We start from the raw sequence: 21876 nt of genomic DNA, 5'->3' as shown, positions 1-21876 counted from the left end.
AGGATTGATATGAAATGTTTTTCATTTTTTAATTTCTCCAAACCTTTTGGATTTCTAATACCATGACGGGAATGGACCCCATTCCTAAGTCAAAGTATGATTAAAGTTCATGAAATTAGTATTGTTTCAGTCTTTGATGTCAGCCAAAAGTGTTCTTCGCAGCACCCGCAATGTGCCCAGTAATGACTACTTCTGCAATTTGTATGGAGTTACATGAATTGGTAACATATCTAAATACTATTGTAGATTCTTTTTTATAAGACTCATTGCTCGTACTACTATTGGGACTGTTTGGGTATCTTTCTTCCACATTGCTCTCATTTCTGCTTGCAAATCTTGATATTTTATCACTTTATGTCTCACTGTAGTCACTGGGTGTAGCGATTTTAATGATCAATGCTACTTTTGTCTTCTTTTCATGGATGACTGTATCTAGTTTTCTCGTATCTATCTTTTGAACTGTTGATAATGGGTGATCTCATGTGATGTTGACTTCATTTTCTATGATGCTTTGGGGCTCATTATTTCCAGGGTTTTTCAGCCACTTCAATACCATAATCTTTGCGCAACCCCCAGTGCAACAGTCTTGCCACATTATTACACCTTTAATTATACAATCCTTCTGACATTAGTATGTCATAACCAGCAACAACATGTGTGACTGTTTCCATGTTTTACAAAACCTACATTTGTATGTTTCTCCCACATGTTCCATGGACTTTGTAAACCAGTGTGTACGTAGCCAACTATCTTGGGCCACCAATATTAACCTTTCATCTTTTGGTTTGAATTAGCCTCTCCTTAACCGTTCCTGTATTCAATCCTGGTCAACATGAGGTTCTTCCAGACATTTTCTGTACTTGCAACTACAGTGGATATAAAAAGTGTACACACCCCTGTTAAAAGGCCAGGTTTTTGTGATATAGAAAAATGAGACCACAATAAATCATTTCAAAACTTTTCCCACCTTTAATGTGACCTACAAGTGAAAAACAAACACATATATTAGGGGAAAAATATAAAAAATAAACGTACAATAAGATGGTTGCATAACTGTACACACCTTTAAACTAATACTTTGTTGAAGCATCTTTTGATTTAATTACAGCATTCAGTCTTCTTGGGCACACGCCTGCCATCAATTAGAGAGACTCTGATTAACTCCAAATGAAGTTCAGCTGTCCTAGTAGGATTTTCCTGACATTTACTCAGTTGCCTGCTACAGCAAAAGCCATGGTTCGCAGAGAGCTTACAAAGCATCAAAGGGATATCACTGTTGAAAGATATCAGTCAAAAGGGTACAAAAAATTTTCCACAGCATTGGATACACTATGGAACACAGTGAAGACAGTCATCAAAAAATGGAGAAAATATGGGACAACAGTAATGTTGCAAAGAACTGGATGTCCCTCCAAAATTGATGAAAAGACAAGATGAAAACTGGTCAGGGAGGCTGCCAAGAGACCTACAGTAACATTGAAGAGCTGCAGGAATTTCTGGCAAGCACTGGTTGTGTACTGCATGTGATAACAATCTCCCATAGTCTCCATATGTCTGGGGTATGGGGTAGGGTTGCAAGACGGAAACCTTTTCTTACACAGAAAAGCATCCAGGCCCAGCTAAAATTTGCAAAACAATACATCAAGTCTCCCAAAAACATGTGTGAAAATGTGTTATGATCTGATGAGACCAAAGTTGAACTTTTTGGCCACAATTCCAAAATGTATGTTTGGCACAAAAACACTTTGCATCACCAAAAGAACACCATCCCACAGTGAAGCATGGTGGTGGCAGTATCATGCTTTGAGGTTGCTTTTCTTCAGCTGGAACTGAGGCTTTAGTCAAGGTGGAGAGAATTATGAACAGTTCTAAATACCAGTCACTTTTGGCCCAAAACCTTCAGGTATCTGCTAGCAAGCTGAAGATGAGGAGGAATTCCATCTTTCAAGATGACAATGACCCTAAGCATACGTCCAAATCAAACAAAAGAATGGTTTCATCAGTAGAAAATTAAAGTTTTGGAATGCCCAGACCTAAATCCAATACAAAATCTGTGGGGTGACCTGAAGTGGGCTGTGCACAAGAGATGCCCTTACAATCTGACAAATCTGGAACTCTTTTGCAATGAAGAGTGGGAAAATATTGCCAAGTCAAGATGTGCCATGTTGATAGACTCCTACCCATCTGACTGAATGCTGTAATTAAATCAAAAGGTGCTCCAAAAAAGTATAGCCCCAGGATTCATGAAGCTTGCGCCAGGCTCACGCATAGCGTAGGCGTTATAATGCCAAATATGGCCGCCGAGCGATTCAGGTACGATCTAATTCCACATGCACTACCGGCGTACGCCAGATCTGCGCAGCCCCCGGCGTAGGTATGCAAATCACCCCATGTGCAGTGTCGCACCATGCAAATGAAGGCATATAGCGATTCATGAAGTGGTGCAGGCGTACCGTAAGCCCACGGAAATGTAAACCAAAAAACACAGTTTACATTTTCTCAAACAGAACATCGGAGCTATGGAAGAGGGCCAGACGCAGGTATCACAACGTTAACATATGCCAATGGTGAAATACACAGCCAGTGGCATAAGAAATGATGCACAACAAGTAAATAACAACATTTAATGTCATGTCCACAGTAACGCACAGCAGAACCGCAGGGCATGTGTGCGGAAGCTGTAACATAAAGAAATAATATAAAAATGTCATAAAATCGCAACGTAATAGAAATCAGGTTTACAGCATAATACACAATGGTAGGCATGGAACACCACAACCAAGGTGCAAGGGTTGCTAAGGGCCTGCGATAGTGTTCGGCGCGGTAACTATGAATTAGTAGTCAATGCCATGCAAATGAGGCAGATAATACTGAATCGCAAATGTCCCGCCTGAGGAAGGTTGTACCATACGGCGCAGCGGTATAACACTGAGGAGTGGCTCAGAGGAGATACATGACATCAGCAGAGGGGTGTGCCACCGTAGCACTAAGCACATTAGAGCATTGCAAATCTGGCCTGTCCGTTGCTAAGCAAAGCTGCAGGATAGGGGTGGGGAGGAATCGTGTAGCTGAGAGCACACATGGTGGCCAAAAGCGCATGTGTACGAGGATGAAAACATGCCCGAAACCCAGTAATCGGACGCACGCGCCGCAAACAATAGCAGAAACAGGAAGGTCAGGGGAAGAAAAGAAGGAAATGCGGAAGTAGGGTAATTGGAGTACTAATGAGCAATCAACACCAATCAACCCACGAAGGCCAATCGACGGCAGCTGACAATTCCGCTTGCAGAAACCTGCAAAACAGGATAGGGGAGGCATGTGAATGCAAAGAAAGGAGGGGAGGTATTGGATTGCAAATATAGGAGACCTGACACAGCAGAGCAAAGCAAACCAACAGCAGACCGGCAGTAGCACACATAATGCAAGATACGCCAGGTCCAGGAAAGTACAAAGGAAAGTAGGCTGCAGGATGCACACCAGAAAATGGTAGGTGCAACGTGCAGAAATGTAAAGGGAAGGTCAAGAGGTAATCCACGGCAGGCAAATGTAATTCAACACCAAAGGCACCACAATAGTAGTTCCGGCAGTAAAACACATAACATAACCTGTAGCTACGAACGTACATACACACCCTATGACATCATCGGTGTTCACAGCACAATAGTATAAAGTGTGAAAGCACCCAACACACACCTGTGTATTCCCAAACACTGCACCATAGGTGTAAACACACGGGGAACTTTTAAAATGTACATGTTGGGAGCTGCCATAGCTGTGATTCATCAGCATGTGTTAGAGACTGACGGTGTTGTGGAGGATGATGCCGACAACCACCGCAGGCCTTGGAGGAGAAGGAGAGTGTTCAGACCAAGGGTAACCTACCAGGGCTACATGACCTGGAGATAGTAGAGCATTACAGGGTGGACAGGGACATCTTACAGCAAATAGTGGAGCTGTACCGGCCACGCCTGAGAACCAGAAACAACAGAGGGGAACCCATACCAGTGGACACGAAGGTATGTGTAAGCCTGCAAATACTGGCCACAGGTACCTTTCAAAGGCCAACTGGAGATATAATGGGTATCTCACAGGCATCAGCATCCAGGGTACTACACCAGTTCCTGGATGCCATGTTACCACATGCCAATGAGCAGATATACTTCCCCAGAACTCAGGAGGAGTTGGCCAGCAATATGCGCCACTTCCACCGTGTGGCACAATACCCGGAGGTACTGGGTGCGATAGACTGCACGCACATACATATCAAGTCACCACCCGGTGAGCAGGGTATGCGCTACATAAACCGCAAGGGATTCCACTCCATCAACTGCCAGGTCGTGTGCAATGCCCAGGGCATTATCATGGATGTGTGTGCTGGCAGCCCTGGAAGCTACCATGACTCCCATATCTGGCATGCTTCACAGCTGTATCAGGTATTTGTCAGGGGGGACATCCCACATGGCCATCTTGTGGGGGATGCTGGCTATGCACTGGAGCCATGGATGATGACTCCCATCAGAAATGCACACACACCCATGCAAGAACGCCATAATGAGGCACACGCACAAACCAGAATCATCATAGAGCTTGTGTTCGGGATACTGAAATCACGGTTCTGGTGCTTGGATACATCTGGAGGAGCCTTGCAGTACTCTCCAGGCACGTGTGCCCACATCATCATAGTATGTGCCATGCTACATAATATGATCCTGTGGAAGCAGCTGCAGCAGGGACAAAATGGTGAAGGCCCACATAGCCCACCGCAATTGTCAAGGCCAGTACAGGCACAGAGGGATTCAGACCATGAACACACTGTGCCAGCCTCAGTAGGCAGATGGAGGCGTGCCCAATATGCCTACGCCTTGGCAAAGATGGAACGTATAGCACATACTCTGACCGTGTAGGCCCCTACAGACTGACACCTCTCCACCTGCACACACAGTAAAATGGATGGCACACAAACATGACCACCTGTAAATTGTAATGTATAGGTGGCCCAATGTGTGACTCCTACATAGGCAGCCCTCAAACATTGTAAACACAACAGCCAGTGGAACACGGAATGCCAACACCTGACCAGTACATGAGTCTTACAGCATATGGTGGTGCTGTGTGCCTGTCACGTTCCCCGCCAGATATATATATATAGATATATATATATATATATATATATATATATATATATATATATATATATATATATATATATATATATATATATATGTACACATATGCATATATATAATACAGATAGAAAGGGCAATAGAGGGATATATGGTGATATAGATGGATTCAGTGATATCTGCAAATAGAATAGATAGTTCAACGACATTCATAACATCTTGGAGGTACAAATAAATAGGATACCGCCAACCATGGAATGTGTAACATACCAACATGCGTAACCACGAGGCTGAAAGACCGATAGAACACAGTACCAGAACAGTACATCTGCGAGTAATAGTATAATGATATGAAGGGACAGTTAGTCACCGCTGCCGGTGTCACGGTCCACGTAGGTACTGTGTTCAACTGTGCCTGTGAGTGCCGTAGTCTGTGTAAGTGTGCGTTGAGGGTGCCGTGTGCGTGTCTGTGTGAATGTAATGTGTGTGTGTGTCCGCAACATGTGTATGTTGGTGTCAAGTCAGAGGCAGATCAGTATGGTAGGTGTGGGTATAGCTAGCCGTAGGCATACGGGTACTACCTGTACCACAGTAGGAGGGACAGCCCCACCCTGGGCAGGTGTGTCCTGACATAAACAGTACAAAGGGCAAATGTCCGAGATGGTAGGACATAAATATGTCCCATATATAATGTAACAGTCATATTTAATAGTTATGCCTGTATGTAAGAAACTTAAATGTTACATGCAATATGATAAGTAGCCAAAGTCACACAACAATAGGTATGTAGTGAGGATAAAAGTATGTGCTACCTGTGTACTGACCGTGGCTACGTGTTGGCCTGTAAACACCGCTTTGTGTCCCGCAAGTGTCCAACAATGACCATATGAAAAGGTGGCAACCCATGGCAAACAGGCTCTTTTAACAACACAACCACAATGACTGCAAATATCTGGGACAGAAATACAAGGGATAGCTGTCACTTACACATATCCCCTGATATATCGCTGCAATTACAGAGGTATACAAGTAGCAAGCTCACCTGCAGATGATATAGAAATCAATTAACAACGGCCCAACGTACAATCCCGTAACATAAGTCTACTAACTGTTAGCTCCCCAATTAGGGACGGAGCCCACACACATATATACGGATTATGTAGTAATGCAAGGCCCACAAACCGTATATGTTACGTACAACCACCGACATCCCCCACACTAGAAACTAAAGCAATACAAACTGTAACAGCAGCACAAACATCCAGTCAGCCAATTACATCTGCAGAACCCTCAACATACCATGTGAGAGACACAATTAAAGGTGACATGCAAAATTGCAGGCGTTGTATAATGGAACAAACAGCCATGTTACAGGTTTTGATTGCAATACTCCGTTATCAGACGTCGGGATGACAGGTACACCCACATGTTGAACCAAATACTCTACCTGTCACACACAATCCACGGGGGACATGAATCCAAACTATACCTGTCTCCATGCATAGCAGTTGCAGTTACACATAACAAAACACAATACAGACCATCTCCCCGAAGGTAGGGCAAATAGGCAATGCCCAGGTGGAGAATCCAATTATACCCCACTGTCACCGCGTAATTGGTGAATGGAGTAGCTGCACAGCTGATATGCAGGTAATTAGTCACTCAGGAACACCAATTGGTGGGAAGAATCCACATGTTTCAGGTATCGACGTATATAAGGATGACTTGCCAGACATTCAAACCGTATGCTCATACCGAATAACAGTTGAAACACTGTGAGAGAGATAGAAATGAAACGCCGTAACGACAACAAGGTATGTAGAACACCCGATATGTAAGGTTATGTATAGCATGATCTGTATTAATTAGTTTTACTGTATGTATAGCCTAGTTTGCATTAATTAAACGTGTCCGCAATGCATAAAGTGGGGAAAGGTATTTATGTAGTGATGTCTTGCTGAGCATACTAACGCTTGTAGAATCTGTGCGTCCAGCAGTGGGACACAAGGTACACAGCACAGACACCACAAGGGAGGCTACCTGAGGCCATTAAACAGAACAATGCCATACAACCCACCGTCAGTGGTAGGGTATGTCCAACAAGGACGTGCCATAGCAGGGGATAGTATATGTTGATATACTGTCACAGCACGCATGTGTATGGGCATATAACGTTAATGACATATGTAAGGTGGTCCCGCTGAGCAAGTATGCTTTGCATTATGGGATACTATGTGACATATGTGTAATGTATAGTATTATAGGTAGATATGACAGATATTCTACACAGCATAACAGGCATATCATGCATACCACAGGTAGCATCTATTGGTATGTACAATAACAGGATACATATGGCCTGTAGGTATAGGACATAGTAATAGCATGATAGCTAATCTAAATGGAAGGGCTACCAAGTAACCATGCACAAAGGACATGTAATAGCTGCACAGGTGCATAGTGGGGTACTATGCAGTCTGGCAAGTCCATGTGTAAGCACAACTACAGTGTTCACACTAGTGGCACCTCTCCAGGGTAGTGTCCTGTGAAGAGCAGAGCCAGGTGTCACCTGCACCACTGCACAGTACAGCCACTGCAGTGATCCCAGGCCTACATGTGTCTCCCAACCACCAAGGGAGGTATCACATGAACAGTGCTACTGAGTGTCCCTGCGTGATGTACATAGGACTTATGTTCCACAGCATGGTGAGTGTCTGGTTTGGGAATGTAACCCAGAAGCACATCCCACTCATTGTGGCGTGTGTGCACATATCCATGAGCATGTTGCTCACAGTGGCCTCAGCTTATGTTGCGTATGAGGAGTATATCCATCAATAATGTTGTGGACATGGGCCCTGTCTGATCAGCAGAGGTCACCCCGAGTATGTAGTATGCAAATGTGTACAGATGTGGTGTCCATAGTGCAGCTGCATATTTAAACTGTTGGAGCTCAGTAAACATCATGGCGTGTTAATGTTGTGGCATGTAAAGCTGTAGCTGTTGTGTAAGGTACACCCTAAATGGGGTGGTGTACCCTTGAATGTGTGTAGATGTCTTGAGTGCAGAGGTACAATGGGTGCCTATGTACCAGTTACACACCCAGTACAGATAGGTGTGGCCACATAGGAAGATATCCACGCCACAGTGGCAATACGGTAACCACAGGAGTGGGTGCGACATATGTGTGTCCTGCAAACATGTACAATGTGATATGTATGTAGGGGACAACCATCCATGTGATAGTCAGTGGGTGAATGGTGTAATGCAAAGGTGATGTGCATGCACCTTGTGTCATGCAGCTTGATGCCATGATAGTCATATTATGTAGCTGTCACAGCGACACCCGTATGGTCGGAGTCAGTATCAGCTGGTGGAGCAATCATGGCACTTGGAATGTAGGGGTTCGAAAGCTAGGCAGGGAAAGTCCCCTGTGCCAGCCTGTTCCACAGGGAAGCATATACTGAACATGAGGGGCCCTATGACTGAGGACCGTGGTATGCAAAATGTACCTGACATGAAGTAGGTACTATGGTATGCTGGCCTCACTGTGTGTCCTGTCCATGAGCCACATAGCATAACATCCTGAGACACAGGGTACGATGTGCAGGTGGATGTGTATGTTGTCAATACCAGAATGGGGAATGGTGCTGAAAGGCAATGAGAGGACAATGTAGGATGCAACTGCCCTGGTAACTGTATGAAAGGAGTCCACCATGTGTAGGGGCCATGCTCTGGACTTAATAAGCCCAACCCGGTGGCAGCAGAGGACGGAGCCCAACAATGTCTCTGAGAATGACGTCCTTGATGATGTGCCCCATAGCCATGCAGAACAGTCCAGTCAGGTGTGTAGGACTATAGTCCCACTCGTGCAATGCGGTGCCACCTGTGTGTAGTGTGATAAATGCTGCTGTGTGCCATTCAGGGGCTACAATGTCTGAAACAAGGCTATTACTGAATATGGTGGCCTAGTGGGGAGATATGTAATTCAGAGGTTGGTGGACATCACAGCCTGGGACGTTGGAAGGTGACATGGGGCCAGTGTCCCAGGACATATAGAGTGTAGGTCAGTACTGTGTAGGTGTGACCACAGGGACACCACAATGTTCATGTATGGATTGCGGCCCTGTAGTGAGTGAGAGGGTGTACTGTCAGCATTGAATCCATCCTCCAGCATGTTGCCAACAATACCTGGGTCTGAAATGTTCCTGAGTGACTGTTGTATGTGACAGCAGATGTGGGTGTTGCCATCGAATACTGACATACCACCATAATGCCTGGTGGTACACCCCGGAATGTGTGGCAGTCATGTTTACGTAGCTAGTCTTGGAGTATGTGATGAGGGACCCTGTGGCCCCACCATGGCTGACCAGTGAGCCACACCACACATGGGAATGTACACCACTGTGCAACAGCCTACACCTGTTGTTGTACATCATATGTCCGTGGAACATGACCACCAGAGTGGCGTCTGTTATCTGGTGTGTACCATCATGGGTCTGTGTGGAATAGCATGATCCATGCAGTTGTGTACATGCTAAGTGCACTGGGGTATGTGTCAGCATTTGTATGTGCATTGTCCATCTGCACGGGTGTCATGATGTTAACAACCACTGTCAGCAGACGTGTGTAGTAGGTGTTGTAGTACACATGTACTGTGTATGCTGTGATGGGTGTGTTGCCGGGATGTGGCTAACAAGGTAGATTAGCATATGTTCGGAATCCACCAATGAGGGGATATCCCCAGGTGTGTAACACCAGTCACATGGTGGTAGTGTTCATGCCAAGGGTAATGTAGGTCTTGGAGGTGGTGTGTATGGGTTGATCCAGCAGAGCGGAGGGTATGACTCATGGATGTTTCGGTACATGAGTGGCTATCCCAGTGAAGTGTGGGGTAGTGTCAGTCACACATCAGTAGTAGCTGAGGCCCACTGTCCACTATACCACCATAGAAGGTATGTTACCTGTGGGGTATGATGTTGACTCTGTCACTTGTTACAATGTGTATAGCGGTCCCGGACACAGTTAGTTGCACGTGAAGCTCCTCTGATGCATTGTGCTAAGCAACTTGCCATGATGCATGCAAAACATAGTGAGATATGGGAACCCCTCAGCTGTGGGTAAGCCGGTCCAGGTATGTGCCTGAAAGGTATGGTCTGTCTATAACCTGTCATTGCAGGTGTGCTCTAAAGAGCCTAGAGGCAGGTCCTAGTCACTGCAGAGCTGTTTGAGTGGTGCATTATAACGTGTGCCTTGCCTGCATGCGTCACAGAGGAAGATGCAAGAAATGTGTCACATGACCCCATGTCACGCATGCCAGTTACCGCCCTGCCGGTGACAGTTATTGGAAACTGTGCAAGACAGGCAGTATAGAAGCAGCAAGAGCCTTACATGTGAGCTGTACTCCCAGGGCCGACAGGTGCAAGTCATCTGTGCCACAGCATTGTGTTTGACCAGGACAGTCATAGCGGACAGATACCACATGCCTGTGGAATGACAATAGGAGCATAGTCAACTGTTGAAGTGACACAGTCGGTCATTGTACAGTGGTATCATGTCCGGATGAATGCAAAATGCTCCCCAGGGCTATGCCCACACCCTCAGGGCTATAAGACTGGTGAGCTATTGCATGTCCCTGCACACGTAGTCTGTGAAGTGGCATCACAGGGCAGTGACACTAACATGGCGAATGACAGACATATCGTACCTGGTGAGGTGTGCCATGGGTGCATAGGTTATGTTGCAGAAGCAGTTACCCGACAGCAAGATGTAAGCGACTAACGCCTTGTGTAGCCTGCTGTGTGGAACTGCAGTGTGACACCCTACAGAGTCAGCTATGACTGGTGTGTTGTGAACGTTATAACTCACTATTGGCTGTATGTGGTGGGCACACATGAGTCTGTGGGCTATAAGCTGGTGATGTTGTCTTCCATGATGGGGGCTACCTCTGGTGCCTACAGTGAGTATGGAGACGTACTGCACAGGTTGTCCTCATAGGTGTGGCCAGTGGTGCAGATCATGTGAGACTATGTGATGGGTGGGGTGTGTTGTGAATGTTACACATCCCCAAATGACTGTCAGGTGCAGTCAGGGTTGGCGACAGCATTACCCCCAGCCATAGCTGTCAGCCTCCTGTCCCCAAAATGAGGAACATTAGCCCTCATACCGTGTGACAAATGGGCGAAACGTGGAACACTTACAACTGGCTTACTAACAGCGTCAACTAGGAAGGGCATATGATGGCTAAAATAGGCTGGTCTTACATATAAAACAGATATTCCAATGAATTAATATGATTCTCATCTATTTAGCCATGGCTAGCAGGTAAACTATGTACAACAATGAATGTGTGACAGACCCTTCCAATGTGGAACCTTGAGGAACATGCACCTTTTAGAACCCCAAATGAGGTACGTTCCCCGTAATGAGGTACACCTTAGAGCTATGGGCCCAGCACAGCTGCAGACGTGCATCCCCCACAGGCTGTAGTGCCGTATGTTGGTAGGTGAGCATTGAATGTGTACATGAGACAATTGCTCTATTGCCACATGTATGACATATCCCTCATATAGACAGGCAGTAGCACTGGTACGTGACAGTTGGACATGCCTGTATATACAACCATGTCCCACAGGATATGTGCGTTACGTGTGTACAACAGCTGTCGTACCTTAAGCAAGCTGGGAAGTGTAGGACAGCCAGTGTACCTGTGGGAAATGGTGTGGAATGGGCGCTATAGTAATCAGTAGCTCATGACATGCTCACATGTTCTGAACAAGTGCCTAGCATGACCATACAATACAGATAGAGTGTTGGATAATATCAACCCACAAGTGGTGATGACAGTCATTTAGGGTGGCACCGCACTATAACCCTGCTGAGTATGGTGTGCATGTCCATGAACCATTAGCCCTGTAGATGTTAGCAGTACAGATGTACAAGATAGCACGGATATTTGATTACAAATACCTTTGCATGTCACAGGAGTGTTCCACCAGTGGCCTGTTGACAGACTCACAACTACAAAAGGTGCAAGAGTGACATGTGCACAGCACATCAGTGCCAGATACAGTAGAACAGGGTTAATGTGTTGTACCCCACCCTCATTGTAGCCCATACCACACAGACAAATGTTAGGCATCTGTGTATGTAAGGCTGTGAATGGCTCTGAATGGCCATGACCTATCAATTTAGCTGTGTCAGTGTTGTGAACAACATACAGAATGGGCTGTGTGGGTGAGGTGTGTGACATATGTGCACAGTCTGATGGATGATACCAGCAGTGTCACCGCTAGGTGAACATCCCTGTACCCATAAACTACTACCTAGGCTGTGGTCAACATTATGGACACTGTGTAAGGGATGGTGCTGTGCAGTGCACCCCCTGACATGGTGACGTCTCCAGGCCCCTTAGGTAGTCATATGAGGTACCCATGTCATGTCAGTGTGCCATCCATGAGCACGGAGATCACTGGCCAGGCATATACAGCACTGTGGTGACCAATATTGGATCACATACCACCTGTAAGAGGTAATGGCTATGCATGGATGTGCGATACCAGCCTTCACAATCCACACCTCCACTATGCAGTATGCTGTCTACCTTGCAGAAGGACATTTGCTACACCATGATGATGGACATGCTACATGTCCATATCCTGATCTATATGACATATGTCATGGACAGCCACCGTCCTAATACTAGGATCGCCACAGGCTGGACAGATCCCTGTGCCATATATGTGACATACTCCCACCATACCATGCAACCCTGTCCATCAAAGCTGCAGATGTCATCCCAGTCATACATGGTGTGATGGCCGCATGGTAGATGTACTATCAACTGACTGGATCAGTAATGTGGCACTGATGCAGCTTGCGGTGGCACAGTGGCTGTCTGTAACAGTGTGGAAACCATGCCCGCACATGCTATGGTTGATGACCATCCCTGCGAATGTCGTCTGACTATCCATTGCCCCATGTCTATCACATGTGTAATACAGGCGATCCGTGTCAGGATGTTGAACAGTTGTACAGTGCTGTGTAGATGTATATGGCAAAACACATACATGTACAGGTGTCCATGCGTATGTGTGCATTGTCACTGCTCAAGTCCATTACGGCTGTGTCTGTGTTGATATGTGACATATACACAGCATCCAGGTCAACAGTAGTACCGTGGACACATCGAGACATGTGCAGATAGGTAAGAACACAAGTGCAGGCAAATAGACATGCCCACAGCAAGACAGCATTTACATGGAGTATGAACACTGTAATGAGGTGACACACATATATGGTGATGATATCCAATGCATAATGGGTGTGACATGTGTGACACAAACACGTCAGTTGTGTCAGTGTCATGATGCTTTGCAAAGATAACTGTGCAGATGCAGTAGATGTCATAGAAATGTATGTGCAGCAGTATCTCTGTACATCTCTGAAACTGTGACCTGTCACCATCATTATGTTTTACAGATAATGCCCTGTACACGCCTCCCAGCATACACCCGCCAGGAGGATGATGTCCTCATCCCACAGCTCCATGACAACTATGACTTGTTGTTCAGCCATGTGCCACAGTATGCCCAGTAGCAGGATGACCTGTGGCAGGATCTACGCAGGAGGGTGAACAATGTGGGTGGCCATAACCGCACCTACCAGCAGGTGCACAGACACTGCACGGACCTGATACGACATGCAAAACAGTGTGCCACTGCAATCGCCAGGGAACAAGGTGGAACAGGTGGTGGGCCACCAACCCAGCCCCCACTCACACACACCGAGGAGCTACTGGCCAGTCTGGGGACACCCAGGGAACAGCATCCAGAAACACTAGCTGCCATCGTGGAGGTGGGTGTCTCCCAACCAATGAGCCTGGAGTTGCCTGGTAAGTCAGTAATGCACATATGGCTATTATATCCCATGTATTTGCATGTGTCACTGTACATTATGTAAAGTAACAACATATGCCAGGTATGTGGACACACATGCTGCATACTACAGTATGCTACGTTGTGTATGCACACATGTGCATACTATATGCTATTACACAGGTGAATGTGTTCACATGCACAGTGCAACCTGTGGCTGTCATACAGTCATGGATAATGTTCATACTGGTGTGTCACCCCTATACAGGTACCTCTGGCGTGCCGCACAGACATGGGTCCGTTGCAGGTGAGACTGTCATCAGTATCAGGCATGTTACAGTGTAGATCTATTTGCCATGTGGCCAGTTAACACTTGCACACCTGATGTTTGTTCCAGTCACGATATGCAGGTTGCACCACCATGCATTCACACACGCCACCCATGTGCAATATATAGAAACGTAATGATACACAGACTTGAAACCACAGTACTTGTCAATGCGACATGTGTGGTCAGCCGTGCATACAACGGTGGAGGTGTTCTACAATGGAGGCATATGTAGTATGCATTGGAACAACATGTGTGGTACACACACAGTACCACACAGTGAGCTGTGATATGGGCAGCCCACAAGTGTCACCATTGTGTCATATGCCCCTGCATTGGGTGCACACATTGTGATGTGCCACCTGACATGTCCAAGACATGTAGTGTTCTGTCTGCAATATTGTCACACTATCGCATGACCTATACCCCACATACCAAACATACAACCCGTTGTCTGCATAGCCCTGTAGATTGTGACATATCTGACATGTATGGGTGTATGTCATATGGGACCACACAGACATGTGGAGAAGATGCCCATCACACACAATTGGCCAACACATGTGCACACATGGCCATGGGGGATGGCCAGAGACATGCAGCCACACAGTACTTGGGATGTGTATACACCCTGTTGCACATTGTCCACACATGGTACAATTATAGTCTTAGTTGACTGATTATACAGTTGATGTGGTACACTGGACAACCTAAAAGCCTGTGCACAGCTACTGGAGGTGTCACTAAAGTCTACCATATATGATCTGTCGAACATCACGACTGTGTTGCAGTTATGGCTATGCAGTGTGTACATATTATGCATTCTACAGCAACATACATGCCTCATATTGCCATGCAATGGCACAGTGTCTGTACTTCACACTGTATAGCAATGTAGACAGCTCACACTACCCTCCCATGCTCATGCACATTTGCTAAACATGCATTCTATCAGTAGGGCATACACACAACACTGCAATGTGAAGCCCATTATGATGCTGTACATGTGTCAGGACACCATTGTGTCATACATGTATGCATGTTAATGCACATGTCAGCAGATTACATGTCAAGGTCACGTCAGCCATGTGTACTGTTATCCTGTTCTGGGCCACATGGTGTATCACGGGGATGCATGCATACTACCATGAATGTGTGAACTGCATGGCTACTGATATGACACCTGCTTGCTGTAGTGTACACCCCAGGGAGGTATGCTTACTAACACTATTAATGTCTGAGCTGCATGCCCTCTGCTGTATCACAGGCATGCTGCATGCCATCTGACAAATCACATGCATGGTGTGTCTGTGTGTGTCTGTGTGTGTCTGTGTGTGTGTGTCTGTGTGTGTGTGTGTCTGTGTGTGTCTGTGTGTGTGTGTGTGTCTGTGTGTGTGTGTGCCTGTGTGTGTGTCTGTGTGTGTGTGTGTGTGTGTGTGTCTGTGTGTGTGTGTGTGTCTGTGTGTGTGTGTGTGTGTGTGTCTGTGTCTGTGTGTGTGTCTGTGTCTTTGTGTGTGTGTGTCTGTGTCTGTGTGTGTGTCTGTGTCTGTGTGTGTGTGTGTGTCTGTGTCTGTGTCTATTGTACTTTACAGTATTTCTTTGCATTCACAGGTGATGTAGGTGAGTTACCCTCCTGCGGTCCATCTGATGTTAGTGTCCCCACAGATACTAGCGGTGATGAACATATGCATGAGGTACAGGCAGGGTTGTCAGGGGCTGAATCTGTGCCAATGGTTACCATCCCAGCTATGTCCCCCTCTTCCCCGCACACAGTTCTGCTGCCAACACATACCGCATAACCGGTGGCCATAGAGGAAGGACAGTCAGCGTCTGTTGGCGTGGAACAGGAACGTGTGGTGGCTACAGAAGGTGTGTCTACACACCATGGTATCAGTGTAATGACTGCAGATGCGCCACACAGGCATGTGGCCAGTGCTGCTTGTAGGAGGACCTCTGGCAGACATGCACCTGCAGGACAGAGTGCAGCAGCTGGTATCACCAGACACATGTTCCAGACTGTAATGGCGGCACAGGCACATGCTGAACAGCAGAACAGAGAAGGGCAGAGGCTGCAGAGGGCTGCTATCCATACCCTAAATGACAACATCCAGGCATTGGCAAATGCTCAACAGCAGATTGCTAATGTTCTGGATAGGCGACTAGGTGAAATGGTCGGAATCCTTGACCGAGGCATGGCAATCCGCGAGCGGGAGCTGTCTGTGCTGGAACACCTGGTAGGAGTGAGGCGTAGGCCACATGGACGTAGGCCAGCAACACCACCTAGTGTAGGTCGACGTGAGCATGCCACCTCACATGCCCGCTCCCATAGTGCCGGTAGCAGTAGCAGTGCAGCTGGTGCTACGCTGTCAACACCAGGTCACAGCAGGCCACATGGACATGGCCCTGGATGGTCTCAGCAGGGACACGGTTCCAGTGGACATGTGTCATTGGACAGTAGCCACTCTGTACCTCCACCTGGTAGTGCCCATGCAACCCCAGGCAGGCACAGGTCACATGGGCATGGACAGACACAGTGAGCTGTACAACCTGCACTGTACAATCTGGGGCTGTCAATTATACCCCGTGTAGGCATCACAAATGGCAGAACTGTGTACACACATACACGCACACAGCAAACACAACTGTAGGGCTCCACAACATCCACATGCATTCTGCACAGACATGTCCAGTCAATTCACCGGCCCTTACACACACACACATGATGTTATCCATTGGTGCAGCCTATGCCCCTGGCAAACATATCACCCTGTGCATATGATGAAGCCTGTGCTGCATCCCTGTCATCCACACCATCGGTGCAGGGTTATGCACAAATATTCTGATGCACAGGGTGAACAGCATAGTGAGAGGTGTATGTAATACCTGTGTATGCATAGTGAGGGATGTGTATGTTGCAGTGGTTGTGTGTGAATACTGAGTTGTGTATGTGACATAGGTTGTGTACTGTCAACATGCACCAGTCATACCATGTAGTGCAGGTGCAGCATGCATTGTGATGTGTTCACGGTATGTGTCTCGGTTACATCTGTAGCACCATGTTGGTTGTGATATCCTGGTTCCCTCCTATGGTGTACTTGCATGTGCCTACAGGTAGCAGTGTTTGCAGTCCCCCACATATAACTGTGGATTACACACAGGCAAGTCTGGCAATATCAGCATGCTACATGTACCCTCAACCTGACTGTTGGACACACCAACATGACACAGATGTCCGCACATATACTGCACCTGACGCATGTGGTCGGTGCCACAGGCTACACTGGACAGAGACATGACATACATAGCAGGACACATTACAGGTATGGTGACATGGTGCAGGGGTTGTACACAGCGGCCTGGCCAATGATGATGTGAGGTGTCACTTGGTAGCTGGAGGCCACACTGTGCAGCAGTAGGACCCTGTACCAGTACAGGAACATGGCCGCATTCACGGGGTGTACACCAGTATAACGCACACCCCATAGTGCGCAGCTGGGGACCCTTGCCTGTGTGGTCATCACCCTCACAGTACTATGCACCCACACGACGTGTCACAGAGAAGGGACAAGCACAGGTAGCCAGTATGGCTGGGACCTATGGCATCAACAGGGTTGTGCAATGCATCACCATTACGGGTTAGTCACACCGTGGGGCTAGTGATCATTTCCCACCGTATATTAGCATACATACTCACACCAAGCACCAGACATACATACAGACACACACACACTGTGGTGACCACACATGTGTATACGGACAGCCGACGTGTGATGCACCTCACCGGCGAACGTCATGCTTCCCACACTGCCGTATGTACAGATCTCTACAATGGTGTACAGGGATGTGTAACAACTGGGACATATTCCCCGCAATATGTGGCATCCCTGGTCACACATTCGGACACACATGGCAGTGCTGGGAATGATACACCTGCCATATGATGACACGTTTGATGGACATGCAGCGGTATTGATTGCATTATGTGTACCAATGCTATATCTGGCAAATGTGCTGCTATATGCACACAGGAGCATGTAGGTGTTATAGGTGCCATGTGACATATAGTTGTTAACACCTGACCGCTGTGTATGCATTATGTCAGCACCATCACGTAACAGCGACATAGCGTACTGTTTGCACATGGCATGATAGGATGGTGTGTGACACAACTGTGAGCCACCCCCTGCACACATGCATCTAGACAGGTGGTTCACCACATTATGTACACACATCCCTCCATACGTGCTGTTTGTATGTCACCATATACAGATGTCAATGATGGGTCTGCATTGCGTCTGCATGTTGTAGGTAGGTGCAACTATGTTACGGACTTCGGCCACTGCACATGCATGTTTGCTGCATGCACAGTACAGATGTCACATGTGTCTCCTGTTGCCATGTTTGTATGCATTGCTATTGTTGGACATGTGTGTTGACATACATAACACATGGACTGCGGTATGATATCACGGGTGTCACAGGCGACCAGTACAAGGGTATGTGTCCCAGCCAGCACTGCTTCCCCCTGTATTGTGAGCATTCAACAGACATGGGCCCACCTTCAATTCGCGTGTGTAGCATTGATTAGGCCAGTGTTATGCACGAGGTACATCAAAGGCTATGTATATATGTGTTGTGTGTGCAGTCCATGCACACATCCACACAATCACATGTATGACATACCCAGATGTGTGTTCATTGGTGTACAGCAACAGTCAGGTGTCACAGCTGTGTAAGGGCCATGGTATGTCTTGAGCCGACCTGTTCATGTATACTGGTATCATTGCAATGCATAACACCTGTTGGATCCCTGTTGGTATGTGTGTACTCTGCACAGCTGGTGTACACCGCTGTACAGCCCAGTGGTCATGTGTCACATGGTGTTGTGGGACCGTAAGGCTGTGTAGTGCTGCACCAACGACATGGTGCTGACTTGACAGCTACAGTGTACACTGCAGTGTGTACGTGTGTGACCTGCACCTGTGACAGCTGTGATGGCAGCTGTGTGTGTACAGGTCACTGCATGTGTGACCGCCCTGTGCGTGAGGGCAGTTATACCTTTCTGTGCCCTTCTGTGTGTACACTCCATCTGCATGCAAGATGGCCCTTTGCAACTGCTAAGTGTGTGAGCATGCCCAGTACACAGAGTACATTCCACACTGCACCCTTCCATGAGTAGAGTCCGTGTGCATGCAAGATGGCCCTTTGCAAATGCTAAGTGTGTGAGCATGCCCAGTGCACTGTTGTGTAGATGGACACACAGTACATTCCACACTGCCCCCTTCCGTGATTAGAGTCCGTGTGCATGCAAGATGGCCCTTTGCAACTGCTAAGTGTGTGAGCATGCCCAGTACACCGTTGTGTAGATGGACACACAGTACATTCCACACTGCGCCCTTCCGTGATTAGACTCCGTGTGCATGCAAGATGGCCCTTTGCAAATGCTAAGTGTGTGAGCATGCCCAGTACGCCGTTGTGTAGATGGACACACAGTACATTCCACACTGCGCCCTTCCGTGATTAGACTCCGTGTGCATGCAAGATGGCTCTTTGCAACTGCTAAGTGTGTGAGCATGCCCAGTATGCCATTGTGTAGATGGACACACAGTACATTCCAAACAGACATGTGATACTAAGCATGTGGGCATGGCCATTGACATCCTGTATAGCCATGGTGATCATCCAGGCACCAGATGTCCAATTTGAATGTCACGATGGATGCCTACATTGAACACACTGGTTGCTCTCCCGAAGGGTGTACTGTCTGTGGCGCATCCCGTATCTATTTAGTGTTGTTGTGCTCCATAGATATTTAGTTGGCCCGATGACAGCACTGCCGTGTTTGTGTACGTCTACCTTGGGACGGTAATATGCTTTCAGACCGCTCACTCTCTAAACATTCCCTATCGGCATCTTTGCCTTTGCGGATGATGTCACCCACCTAGAAGTATGCCTTTGGGAGTACGGTGTTCAGTAATCTTGGTAGCGCATTCTGTAAAGGCGTAATGTTGTAGTGTGTTAGAGTAGGTAGGTGTATGTTTAACTCCCGGCCCTTCCAAGTGTGTGTGTGTGTGTGTGTGTGTGTGTGTGTGTGTGTGTGTGTGTGTGTGTTTCCAGCTGCCTGGGGACACAGTAATGCTTTTAGATGCCTCAAAACACATACATTCCCTATCGGCGTCTTTGCCTTTGCGGATGATGTCACCCACCTAGAAGTATGCCTCTGGGAGTGCTGTGTTCAGTAATCTCGGTAGCGCGTTCTGTAAATGCGTAATGCTGTAGTGTGTTAGAGTAGGTAGGTGTATGTTCAACTCCCGGCCCTTCCATGTGTGTGTGTGTGTGTGTGTGTGTGTGTGTGTCCAGCTGCCTGGGGACACAGTAATGCTTTTAGATGCCTCAAAACACATACATTCCCTATCGGCATCTTTGCCTTTATGGATGATGTCACCCACCTAGAAGTATGCCTCTGGGAGTGCTGTGTTCAGTAATCTCAGTAGCGCATTCTGTAAATGCGTAATGCTGTAGTGTGTTAGAGTAGGTAGGTGTATGTTCAACTCCCGGCCCTTCCAAGTGTGTGTGTGTGTGTGTGTGTGTGTGTGTGTGTGTGTGTGTGTGTGTGTGTGTGTGTGTGTGTTTCCAGCTGCCTGGGGACACAGTAATGCTTTTAGATGCCTCAAAACACATACATTCCCTATCGGCGTCTTTGCCTTTGCGGATGATGTCACCCACCTAGAAGTATGCCTCTGGGAGTGCTGTATTCAGTAATCTCAGTAGTGCGTTCTGTAAATGCGTAATGCTGTAGTGTGTTAGAGTAGGTAGGTGTATGATCAACTCCCGGCCCTTCCAAGTGTGTGTGTGTGTGTGTTAGTGTTTCCAGCTGTCTGGGGACACAGTATTGCTTTTAGATGCCTCAAAACACATACATTCCCTATCGGCGTCTTTGCCTTTGCGGATGATTTCACCCACCTAGAAGTATGCCCCTGGGAGTGCTGTGTTCAGTAATCTCGGTAGCGCGTTCTGTAAATGCGTAATGCTGTAGTGTGTTAGAGTAGGTAGGTGTATGTCCAACTCCCAGCCCTTCCAAGTGTGTGTGTGTGTGTGTGTGTGTGTGTGTGTGTGTGTGTGTGTGTGTGTGTGTGTGTGTGTATGTTTCCAGCTGCCTGGGGATACAGTAATGCTTTTAGATGCCTCAAAACACATACATTCCCTATCAGCGTTTTTGCCTTTGCGGATGATGTCACCCACCTAGAAGTATGCCTCTGGGAGTGCTGTGTTCAGTAATCTTGGTAGCGCGTTCTGTGAATGCATAATGCTGTAGTGTGTTAGAGTAGGTAGGTGTATGTTCAACTCCCGGCCCTTCCAAGTGTGTGTGTGTGTGTGTGTGTGTGTGTGTGTGTGTGTGTGTGTGTGTGTTTCCAGCTGCCTGGGGACACAGTAATGCTTTTAGATGCCTCAAAACACATACATTCCCTATCGGCGTCTTTGCCTTTGCGGATGATGTCACCCACCTAGAAGTATGCCTCTGGGAGTGCTGTGTTCAGTAATCTTGGTAGCG

This window comes from Protopterus annectens, chromosome 3.part0 (genome assembly GCF_019279795.1).
Source record: "Protopterus annectens isolate FY-2018-M chromosome 3.part0, PAN1.0, whole genome shotgun sequence".
In the NCBI taxonomy this organism is placed as follows: Eukaryota; Metazoa; Chordata; order Ceratodontiformes; family Protopteridae; genus Protopterus; species Protopterus annectens.
The sequence above is the reverse complement of the archived record's forward strand: the minus strand, read 5'-3'. Positions refer to the sequence as shown.